General features: G+C 40.7%; 1 pseudogene; it reads right to left on the reverse strand.

Annotated features, from left to right (window-relative positions):
- Positions 1–11004: 11004 nt before the first annotated feature.
- LOC116762503 lies at positions 11005–12332 on the reverse strand (annotated as a pseudogene).
- Between the last annotated feature and the right edge of the window lie 595 nt (positions 12333–12927).

Raw genomic sequence — 12927 nt, forward strand, 5'->3', positions numbered from 1 at the left:
AAACAATTTTCAAAGTCTTTTATCCGAGACATTTTTATGAGTAGGCACAGAGATTCTGAATGCATCATACAATAGGACTGAAGCCTGGAAATTTACCCCAGTGTGTTTGAACAAACCATAGCCCACAAATACCATATTTTTTATATTGGAACATTCCTTTCCTTTTTTGAAGAGACTTAGCATCTATCTTATCCCTTTTGCACATTCTTGAATAGTTGAAGTATCAGTCTCAAAAGTCTTTTCAAAATTTCACTTTTATCCTTTTACGAGACTAGGAAACAATAGATCAAGAAGGTAAATGCTGGATCTGCAATTTAAACTGGATTAAACATGTTTTTTCAGCTTATAAGAATCCTTTATCTCTCTGTCTGTCTCTCTCTCACACACACACAAAACACATGTAAACAAGCACATGCACACATACACACAGTATATATAACATGAGTAATAATGTTATTTATGGAGTTAACAATGTCAAATGATTACAGTACAGTCTATTTATTATATACACTCACATATACAGGTAATATATGAGTACACATCTTTCCTGCTTTAGTTGATCATATAGTGAGATGAACTATGTTGATATGGGAGGACAGAATCAGGTAAAATACAGTTGAATCTGATGATTTCAGATATTTTCCAAATAACTGCAATTATTCATTCACCAAACTTTTGAATATTTTCTAGATGTCCCAGACTCAGTTCTAGGCTTTTGGAATATAAAGATGAAAACCATCTGCCTTGGGCTTCCCTGGTGGCGTAGTGGTTGAGAGTCCACCTGCTGATGCAGGGGACACGGGTTCGTGCCCCGGTCCGGGAAAATCCCACATGCCACGGAGCAGCTGGGCCCGTGAGCCATGGCCGCGGAGCCTGCGTGTCCGGAGCCTGTGCTCCGCAACAGCAGAGGCCACAACAGTGAGAGGCCCGCGTACCGCAAAAAAAAAAACAACAACAAAAAAACCCCATCTGCCTTGTGTAGGAGACAGAGGCACAAACATAAGCTACAGTTCATGAGACAAATATTGTAAAGAGATTTCTGAGCAATGTGCTAGGGGAGTGCTGTAGACTGAATGTTTGTGTCCCCAGAATTCATAGGTAGAAATTGGATCCCCAATGTGGTGGTGTTTTGGGGGTGGGGTGTTTGGGAGGTGATTAGGTCATGAGGGCAGAGTCCTCGTGAACAGGATTAGTGCCCTCATAAAAAAGACCCCACAGAGCTCTTTTGCCCCTCCTGCCACAAGAGGACACAGCAAGAAGAGAGCTATCTGTGAACCAGACACTGAATCTGCCAGTGCCTTGGAGTTCCCAGCCTCTAGACTGTGAGAAATAGATTTCTGTTGTTTATAAGACACCATGCCATGGGATTCCATTATAGCAGCCCAAACTGACTAAGACAGGGAGCAAAAATTTAAGCTACTATCCTACATGATGGAGCTTTCACAGAAGGGACACATTTCACTTGAAACGTGAAGCATGAGCAAAACTAGCCTGGCTTAGAAAAGGGTCAAATGCATTCCTGGAAGAAGTGCTACATCATGCCAATGGGGGTTGAGCAGATTTTATTTATAAGATGCACAAAATATAAATCAACTGATTTTTGTAAGTGGGATATTTTTATTTATGGAGCCATTCTTGGAGTCATCTTGGGCTCCTCCATTCTCACATATACCATATCCAAGCTACTGGCAAATGTTATTGGCAAAATCTCTATGTTCAAAACACATCCCAAATCAGACCACTTCCCCCCATCTCCATTACTACTAGCTATCATCTCTTGCCTGGACTACTACAAAAACATTTGAGTTGGTTGTGTTGTTTTTCTGTTGCTGTGTAACAAATTACCACAAACCATGCACATGTATTATCTCACAATTTAAAACCATGCACATTAATTATCTCACAGTTTCCATGGATCCGGAAGGAGTCTGGAAATAGCTTAACTGACCCTGCTCAGCAACTGACAGTCTGTAATCAAGATGTTGGCAGGCTGCATTCTCATCTGGAGGTTCAACTAAGGAAGGATCCACCTCCTAGTTAACTCAAATAGTTGGCAAAATTCAGTGTCTTGTGGTTATAGAACTTAGGGCTCAGCTTCTTACCAGCTCTTGGCTGGGGACTGCCTTGCCCATAGGTCCTAGAGGTCTCTGACACATGGCCCACTCCTAGGTCATAGATGGTTTGCTTCTTCAACAGAATCAAGAGAATGTCTCACATTCCAGTCTGCTAAGATGAAGTCTTATGTAATGTAACATAACCGTGACATTGAATCCCATCACCTTTGCCATATTCTGTTCATTAGAAGTAAGTCATATGTTCTGCCTGAATTCAGGGAGAGTATCAATACGAGGGTATAGCTTATTAGAAATCAACTTAAGGAGTGTCCACTACATTGGTCTTTCAACTTCACTCATGTCCTCCAACAGTTTATTCTCCATGCAGTAGCCAGAGTGATCCTTTAAAAATGAAAGCTAACAATACCATTCTTTTGCTCACAACCCTCTACTGGCTTAGAATAAGGCCTATGAGATCATGCATATATGAACACTGGCTACCTAACTTGCTTCATTTTTCACCAGTCTCTCCCCTGCTTATTTCTCTTCAGCCACATGGGAATCTTTGTTGCTCCTCAACCATGCCAAGCACGCTTCTGCTTGAGGGTCTTTGCAGCTATTTTCTCTACCTCAAACACTACCCCAACAGAACTTTATGACTTGAACCCTCTCTTCATTTAGGCGTTTGTTCAAAAGCCACTTTCTCAGAGAGCACTTCTCAGAATCCTCCAATCTAAAATATCCCCTCCACTATGCATCTCTACATCTTTCCCATACCGTATTTTATTCCTAGCTCTTATCTTGCTGTGTGTTTTAGAATATACTTGTTCATCTATTCATTGACTGTCTCTTCCACTAGAACTTAAGCTTCATGAGGACAGGGACCTTGTCTATCTTATTCACTGTTGTTTCCCCCGTGTCTATGTCATTGCCTAGAATTGAGTTGGCACTTAGCATCTTGTGTGTGAATGAATAATGAAAGGAGTTAAGACACAAAATAAAACTTTTCAAAATATTTTATATTGTCATTGATAATATGTTGAATTCTTCTAGCAAGTGGTGACTAAACCCTAAACTATATCATGAAGTCTTTCTCATGATCTGGTTTTATTGGAATAGTGAAGAACAATCAATATCTCAAGTGAGATTTAAAGTCACCTGGGCAACCTCAGGGTTGTTGATATTTCTTAGTTGTCAAATGATCAGAATTAACATTACTAATAGTGGAGAACTGGACTTTAACACAAAAGGAGGCAGTAATGGAAAAAGAAGAGATAAAGACATAAGACATGTAGAAAACAAATAGCAAAATGTAAATAGCAAAGGAAATTCTACTTTATCAGTAATTACATTAAATATAAGTGATTAAACACTCCAATTAATAGGCAAAGATTTGTAGAATGGATTTTTTAAATGATTCAAATATATGCTGTCTACAAGCAACATACTTTAGATTCAAGACAAATAGGTTAAAAGTAAAATGATAGAAAAACATATACCATTCAAACGGCAATCAAAAGAGAGCTGGACTGGCTATATTAATATCAGACCAAATAAACTTTAAGATAAAATTTTTACTAGACAAAAAAAACAACAACACATTTTGTAATAAAATGGTCAATGCATCTGGAAGATATAACAATTATAAACTTATATGTACCTGACAACAGAGCCCCCAAATTCATGAAGCAAAAATGTCAGAATTTAAGGGAGAAGTAGAAAATTCAAGAGTAATAACTGGACACACCAATACTCTACTTTAATAATGAATAGAACAGCTGGACAGAAGATTACCATGGAAAAAGAAGATTTGAACAACACTACAAACCAACCTGACGTAACAAACATCTATAGAACACCCAACAAATGCTAAATACACATTCTTCTCAAGTGAACTTGGAGTATTCTTCAGAATGGACCATATATTAAGCCTTATAAAAGAAGTCTTAAAAAATTTAAAAAGATTGAAGTCATACAAAGTATGTTTTCTGACCATAAAAAAAATGAAGTTAGAAATCAATAACAGAAGAAACTCAGGGAAATTCATAAATACTGGAAATTACATGACACACTCATAAACAACTAATGGGTCAAAGAAGAAATCACATGACCTTAGGAATACTTTTAGATGAATGAAAACAAAAGCACAACATATAGCATAACTTATGGGATACAATGAAAGCAATGCTCACTTTATGGTTCTAAATGCCTATATAAAAAGAAAAAAGCTCTCAAATCAATAACCTACCCTTTCACCTTAAGAAACTAGGGAAAGAAAGAACAAACTTAACCCAAAGCAAGCAGAAGGAAGGAAATAATGAAGATTACAGCAGAAACAAATGAAATAGGGAATAGAAGAACAATAGAGAAAATAAAAACACCCAAACTGTGGTTCTTTGAAAGCACCAAAATAATTGACAATATTTAGCTAGGTTGACAAAGAAAGGAAGAGGACTCAGAGTACTAATACCAAGAATGAAAGAGGTGATACTATTACCAACCCAACAGAAATAAAAAGGACTATAAGGGATTATTATAAACAATTGTATACTAACAGATAAGATAACCTAGATGAAATGGACAAATATCTAGAGTGCCAGGAAAAATCAATGTGGAAAGAATAGTCCAGCAAATAGTGCTAGGTCAACTGGTATTCACATGCAAAATAATGAAGTTGGTCACCTACCTCATAACATACACAAAATTTAACCCAAAAAATGGATCAAAGACCTAAATATGTAAGACTTACATCTATAAAACCCTTATTAGAGTAAGTCTATGTGTATATCTTCATGACCTTGGATTAGGCAATGGTTTCTTAGATATGACACCTAAAGCATAATCCGCCAGAGAAAACATAAACTGGACTTTATAAAAATTTAAAACTTTTATGCATCAAGAAAGTGAAAAGAAACCCACCAAATGGGAGAAAATATTTGCAAATCATATATCTGATAAGGGTCTGGTATCCAGAATATATGAAGCATATTTATAGCTCAATAATAAAATGCAGCCCAAATAAAATTTTGGCAAAGGTTTTGATTAGATAATTCTCCAAAGAAGATAAACAAATGACCAATAGGCACATGAAAGGATGCTCACCATCATTAGTCATTAGAGAAATGCAAATCAAAATCACAGTGAGAGCAATTTCTCACCCACTAGGATCACTAGAATCAAAAAGGTGGACAATAACAAGTGTTGGGAAGGTTGTGAAGGATTTGGAACACTCCAAGATTGCTGGTGTGAATAAAATGGTGATCTTTATTCTGTTAAAAATTCTGGTAATTCTTCAAAGTTTTAAACATAGAGTTACCATTACATCTGGCAATTCCATTGTAGGCATATAGTCAAGAAAATTGAAAACATATATTCACACAAAAACTTGTACAGGAACGTTCAGAACAATATTATTCATAATAACTAAGAACTAGAAACAATTAGAATGTCCATCAACTAATAAATGGATAAAGAAGATGTGATATATCCATACAGTGAAATATTTTTCAACTATGAAAAGGAGTGAAGAATACTGCTATGACATGGATGAACCTTAAAAACATGCTAAGTAAAAGAAGGCACACACAAAAGGCCACATATGATGTGATTCCCTTTATATGAAATTTCTAGGATATGCCAATTGCTAGAGACATAAAGGAGATTTTTGGTTTCCAGAGGTTGGTAGGAGGAGGGAATGAGGACTTACTGTTAGTTTTCATGCAGTTTCTTTTAGGAGTGACGAATATTTTTGAATTAAGTAGTGGTGATGAATGTATAACTTTGTGAATTTACCAAAAACCCTGAAATATATACTTTTAAAAAGTGAATTTGATGGTATTTAAATTATATGTCAATTTAAAAAAAAGAATCTAAGAACCTAGGAAATTCATAAAGAAGGAATCATTGTGAGGAATCATTTAAGTGACTAAAGAGACATGGCTCTTCGTAGAGTCCACAGCAGGTGTGGGAAACCTCATCCTGTTGATAGACCTACCTTGGACCTGATCTCATTCAATCTTAGCATTGCTCTGATCATAATGGCTGTGATAGGAGAGAAAACTTTCCCCCCATTCCCTTCCCTGATGGTGGCACTTTGTCCAAATGTCCCCCACTCCACTCAAGAAAGCAATCTGCTACTCCTTTTTTCCTCCATTTTTCTTTCTCATCCTTTCCCCTGCTCTTTTTTTCTCATGCCCCTCCTCTGTCACTCATGCTTTTCTTTCTCTTTTTCCATCTACTCACCTCTCTGTCTCTATTTCCCATCCTTTGCTCCCACCTATTCTTTCTTCTCATCCTCTTTGTTTCCTCTCTTAACTGGCCACAATGTGGAAATAAAGCATATTTTAAAGTATTTTTGTAAGACATGTACTTTTGGGCTGTCTTTGCATAGGTAAAAAAAGAAGTGATTTTGATGTTTAATAATTCTTTAAGAAAAAACAGCTCTAAATTAATTACAAGGTTGGTTTTTCTTTGGGGGATGTAACCAGCAATTAAAAAAAACATTATCCACCCATGCTATATGACTAGTTACAAATAAATAATTGAGGTAAGATACTTTCATGAACATTATAAAGTGATTTGTAAATATGAGCAGATACTGCGGGTAAACACTGATAATATCTAGTGTGGTGGTGCTCACTGACAGTTCTTAATTATCATTCAGCTGTTTTATGTGTAGACACGCCTGAGTTAACCATTTAGGCTACAAAGCAAAAGCCTCCCACACAGACAGTTTTGTTTGACGTATAAACCTGATCACATTTACCCTCAGGAATGTCCTTTTTGAATTAAAAAAACACAGTACGGGTTGCAAGCTCGCCTGTTGTGAACCCATCTTCAGAATACCGATTATTCTCTGCCGTTCATCTGGAAGAGCGAGTAAGTACAAAAAGAATACCATTAACCACCAGTTGTCATCTTCAAATAAAATTCTCATCTCTGGCTTGAATGTTGCAATGAAAGAGTCACTGTTTTCTTGTGTGAATAGGTCAAGAGAAATGCTTATTTTTTTCTTAACTGTCATTTTATGAAAAGAGCCTATCCATTTGTTGACAAAACATTAAGAAAACGAACTGGTTAAGTTTCACAGGACTTCAAGATTGAAATTCTAGTGCCCAAAGTAGCAGTGTCAGAGTGATGAGGCATCCAGATAATGATCTCAGAAACCTTCCCAAACAATGTGACTATTTCAGTAGAAGGAGGGAGGGAGGAAAAGACTGACTTAATTCTTTGGTCTGTCCCTAAGAGGCCATCTATCCTGTCTTGGAGAGACAAAGTGCTTTACTGTGAGGATCAGTTTGGTGGTGTATTGGTACAACTCTTACTGAAAAATTAGAATTATTTTAAAATGTTAAGTTTTAGGCACTCTGAGGAGGGCTGAAGAACATGGACTCCCATTGACTGGTTCCAGTAGTCAGCCCACTGGCACCTTTAAGATTCCCCCAGTGTCGTTTGAGAAGCTTTGTATTCACTTGTCTTCCTTAAGCCTCACAAAGGCTCTGTGTCTGGGTCTGCTGGCTGTTCAGCAAGAATGTTTCCTCTTCCTCCTGCATACAACGCTAGACCACATTTCCCAGGCTCCCTTGCAGTTAGTTGTGGCTGTGAGTCTGAATTCCAACCAATGGAACATGTGCAGAAATGATTTGTGCCATTTCTGAGCCAAGCCTTTTAAGAGATAGCTATGTCTCCTCCTCGCTCTATTTCTTCCTTTACTGACTGGATGCTGATGAAAGTGAGTCCTCAGGGAAGCGAGGGCTACATGACACCCAGGACACAGTACAAAGGGGCCTGAGGTGCAGGAGAGCCTCCCATCACCCAGAAACAACTTGCCTGAGCAAGAAATAAACTTGGATTAGGCTTGCATATTTTATATTTTGAGGTCTAGTTATTACAACTGCTAGGATGACCCTAACTAATAAGGCACTTGAGTAGCTAGCAATTAAAGGAGGCAGCACCAATGGATGTACCTTCTTGAAACTCATGGGAAACATTTCAGAAACATAATCCTTTCACCTTTTCTTTCTTTTGTTTCTCATTTTTAGTCTACCATTGGCTCACTTTGTATTTTCATGTTTTTTTTTTTTTTTTTTGCGGTATGTGGGCCTCTCACTGTTGTGGCCTCTCCCGTTATAGAGCACAGGCTGTGGACACGCAGGCTCAGCAGCCATGGCTCATGGGCCCAGCCGCTCCGCGGCATGTGGGATCCCCCCGGACCGGGACACGAACCCGTGTCCCCCGCATCAGCAGGCAGACTCTCAACCACTGCGCCACCAGGGAAGCCCTATTTTCATGTTTTAACTGATTAATTTGTTGGTAGTGATAGCTCTTCTATAAATCTTGTCACCTCCACCCCCACCCCCCCAAACACACACCAAATAAGACTGAGTTTGGAAAAAGTCACCAGGAAAGATTTTCATAAATTCTCCAAGGATGAAAATGAGAGTGATGGGAGCTTAGTGAGTGAGAGGCTGAGTGGTGATTAATGGGAGGCCTCAGGGAGCATACAGGGGCCTTGTTTCCCCGCAATGATGGTGAGAAGACACAGCTGCTCATTAAGGATGATGGTGGATTATTTTCAGGTATGTTAAGTTTTAAAATTCTCTTTCAACAAAATGCACATTGTTTACATTCCATCTACCTATTCAACTATCAAAAAGTAGATGTAGGTGTAGCATGAACAGCCAGCTGGATAGCATGAACCATCTAATTTATAGTCTTTTTTCTTGCTTCTTGGGGATTTTGATTTTATTAAATATGGTAATGGATAGTAACTTAGGGAGGGTTCAGGTAAAGAAACTGATCCAGAGTGCCTACTCAATGAAATTGATCTGACAATTTCTGCAGTTTAAGAAATAATTTATTTTAAATTGTTTTATTTACCTGGATATAGATTAAAATGTGAACATTTTTTTTAAAAACACTGTCTTCAATTTAAAATACACAATCTTTGAAGCATTGAGTTATGAGACAAGTGTGTATCACATTTTATTGTAAGAAAGCTGAATGAATAATTCTGGAAATATTTGTTGAACTCTTCTGTATATCAGGTGCTGTTACACTTGTCTCCCATGGGTCAACCAAATCTACATGCTTTATTTTTCCATACATTTTAGTAGTAGAATATACAAATATATACTAACACCTTCCAAGGTTTTGTGACACCATCTTATATATAAATCTTATATATACTAGGCAGAGTGCACAGATGATAGTAAATCTAAATGAATGAATTTTTATCCCTCTTGATCTTATTTTATTTGTGTCATAGGTCAGGTTCCTGGGAAACAGACTCTGAGATTCTAAGAGAGTCGTTCAGAAGTTTAATTTGAGGGTGCTGTCAGGAATAGTACTTGTGAAGAGTAAGGAAAGCAGGACAGGCAAAGGGAGAAGGTAAACCATGATGCAATTGCAAAAGAAGCCTCAGCTGATCCCATGAGGAGCTTAGGAACTGGGATGGTCCTTCAGAGTTGTTCCAAACTGAGACAAAGTATCTGGGTCTTTTTGGATGCAGGCTGTCCCCAGGGTGGAGCATAATCTTGGGCAAGGTAGCTTCCTTCAGCTGAGGACAATTTTGGAAAAGGAACTGAGTTGTGAGCCATCAGCTGCCAATATCCCTCAGCAGGAGGAGTGAGTTCCTTGATCCAAGAGGGATGTGTTGGGCACACAGCATCCACTGTCAGCACACTATGTGAGATTGTATCATTTTGTCATAAAAAGAGAAACGACAGGATAGAAATAAGCAAAGGGAGAAATGTGGGTAAGAAGGGAAGAGAAGGAAAATAATACATCAGTATTTTGGGAAAAAGGGAAAGTATAGCTTTCACTGAAAGGCCTCATCCAGGTCCTCTTCTTCTGTGAAGTATCAGTATTTGGGAAAAAGTATCAGTATCAGTATTTGGGAAAAAGGAAAAGTAAATAAATCTAAAAATAAAAATTTGTGTGTACCAGCCACTATGATTTCACGCACAGCACATTCCCAGGGAAGGTAGTTGCTAAAATGGCCAAGGTCACAGAATGAGAGTTTTGGAAAACACCTGTGAATCAGAGGATTGTGCCATAACCTTCAAAGCACATGAAAATGAATGGAAATGCATTCTGTTAAACTATTTCCTAACAGAGGTCATTCAGTCATAAGAACACTTTCAGAGCACGAAGAAGCAGGTTTGTTGAATATTGATGCTGTAAGTGAAAGAAGTTAAATTTAGCAAATTTGAGTCTTGGCTTATCTATGAATTGTCAACTTTTAATCATCCTATGGATGATTTTGTTTTGTTTTTTGGGTTTTTTTTTGCGGTACGCGGGCCTCTCACCATTGTGGCCTCTCCCGTTGCGGAGCACAGGCTCCGGACACGCAGGCCTAGCGGCCATGGCTCACGGGCCCAGCCGCTCCGCGGCATGTGGGATCTTCCCGGACCGGGGCACAAAAACGTGTCCCCTGCATTGGCAGGTGGACTCTCAACCACTGCACCACCAGGGAAGCCCTATGGATGATTTTTAAATGATGTCCATTTGGCTTTGGAATTTTTCTTACAAGAATTTTGGGAGGAGCCCACTGATCATCTTGGTTTGGGTTTCCCCAGAAATGGACCTGAGACAAAAATTCAAGGGCTAGTAGTTTCCTGGGAAAACTATGTGGTTTTATTTGTTTGTTTGTTTGTTTGTTTTTTGGTCTTTCAAAAAGCTGTATTTGGCATAAGCTAATGCTAGCCACTGCTAGTGCTGCCAGTGGCCAGGCACAGACACAGAAGGTCCTGAGGAGCTGGGCAGAAAGGAGAATGTGCAGGCAGAGCAGGAAATAGCCAGCTCACGTCCCTGTCCCAGGAGCCCAGAAGGATAAAGGCCGTGCAGTAAAGGGTAACATACAGTCCTCCTCTTTGGTCACGCAAAGGCCCTATCATGGGCCTGGGAGGTGAGATGGCTGAGGGGTGTAGGCTCTGCCCTCGGACTCCAAGCTTTAGGCTCATCACATTGAGGTGGTGATGCAGCGAGAGGCAAGGCAAGGAGACAGAGCAGTCAGGCTGGTAATCTCTGGCTCCTAGGAGCTGCCCTTGTCCTTGTCATCCATGAGGTCATACCACTGGACTGCACCCTGGGAAAGGTCTATCTCAGCGAGGTCCAACTGCACCTTCCTCAGCAGGTCATGCTCTCTTGACATGAAGGAGGAACTAGACTTCACAGAGACATCCAGCTTTCGCCGAAAGGCCTCATCCAGGGACAATTTCCACTCAAACTATTCATTGAATTCAGGATTTAGGGACCTCTTCTTCTGTGAGGACTTCCTCTTGGTGCCCCAGTTCTTGTCTGGCAGTAGCAACAGTGACACGTAGGGGTTGGGGGGATACTGTCCATTTTGTCGAAGGGCCCAGCAACTGTGAATGATGCTGACCAGCTTGTGTTCTTCACTGTAGTACCAAACAGTCAGTTTCACCTGGCCCAGAGTCCAGGCTGGAGCCTCAAGGGGACTGTCACTGTGTGTTAGGCACTGCCGGAGCTCTGGGGCTGAGGAAGTGATGTGAGGGAGTCCCCCCCAGAGCTCTGGTTCTTCGCTCAGAAGAGGAGCTGTGGCTGTAGCTGTGGCTGTGAACTTTCACCCCTGAGTGCTGGGACACCAGGATCCCTAGCTGTGCTTGCAGTGGCTCCTGCCCTGGACCATTGCTGAGCACAAACCAGTGGTCTAAGCAGAGCCGGTCAGCCACGAGGAGCTCAGAGAGAGGCAAGGATAACAAGCCCAGTGTGCCAGTCCCCTCACCCGGAACCTGCAACTCCAGGCTCTCAGAGTTTGGTTTCCTGATGAGAGAGGAGGCACTCCTGACATTTGGAAAACAGTCTTAGTTTTATGAGAAGTATCTCCCAAAGCAAGAGTAGCATAAGGGCTGGGAGGCTTGGTACCTTTTCGGAGCTGCAGGTCCTCAGCCCGCTCCAGGTAGACAGAGAGCAGGGCTGCTGCCAGTTCTGCACTCTTCTCAGTCTGGATCAGATGGTTCATCTGCAGCACCTCCTCTAACTCAGCAGCAGTGGGACGGGGGGTCAGACGCAAGTGTAGGCAGTCAGATGAGACATCCTCCAGGGTCAGCCACTCATCAAGGAAGCCATTGTTTAGGACTGTGGTGAGACTCACTTTACACCTGCCCAGAAAGTCATCCTTGTCCAGGTCCTTGTCAAAAACCTCAATCTCTAGCTCTTGGCCTGGAATTGATGTGACGATCACCTCAAATACCTCATTCCAATGGGGATTGAGATCTTCCTCAACAACGCGGCTCTGGAAGCTTCGTCCTCCCAGATTTAGGAAATGTTAGATGGTAGCAGGTGATGATATAGGGATGGAGAATGCAGCCTATCAAAGGTAGTCAGGAGCTTAACCCTACTGTGAAAAACAAAACACACTGGAGAATTATCTTGACGGAAGGGCAAGGAAGCAGGGGTACTAGTCACCAGGGCTTATTGTTCTCTCAACTTCAGGTCTGCTTTGTGCCCAGGGGCAGCAGTCTCCCTGGGCTTAAGGAAGTGGCCGGGAGGGACAGAGAGGCAGAAACTGACTGTTGGAAGCCTGCAAATCAAGCCTGAGGGGTGCATGCAGGGAACTGTCAAGGCAGCCTCTGCTACATTGATGGTCTGAATGTATTTTTCTTGTTATGATATTAAAGTCGGTTTCCATCCCTGAGAATGTGCCAAGTTGTGGCCAAGGGAGAGAGAGCTGGCTGTGTGCCAAGAAACAGGAGGAACCCCTTGTGAGATTAGACATTCAAGCATGGGCTGGGCACAGGGCCATGGAGAGTTGACAGCAGCCTGAGCAGGCACTCACGCCATAGGAAACGTCCTGTAGATGAGAGCTCATTATGGTCACCAAAGGTGAGAGGTGGGGGAAGAGATAAAT

Source organism: Phocoena sinus, chromosome 11 (genome assembly GCF_008692025.1).
Source record: "Phocoena sinus isolate mPhoSin1 chromosome 11, mPhoSin1.pri, whole genome shotgun sequence".
NCBI lineage: Eukaryota > Metazoa > Chordata > Mammalia > Artiodactyla > Phocoenidae > Phocoena > Phocoena sinus.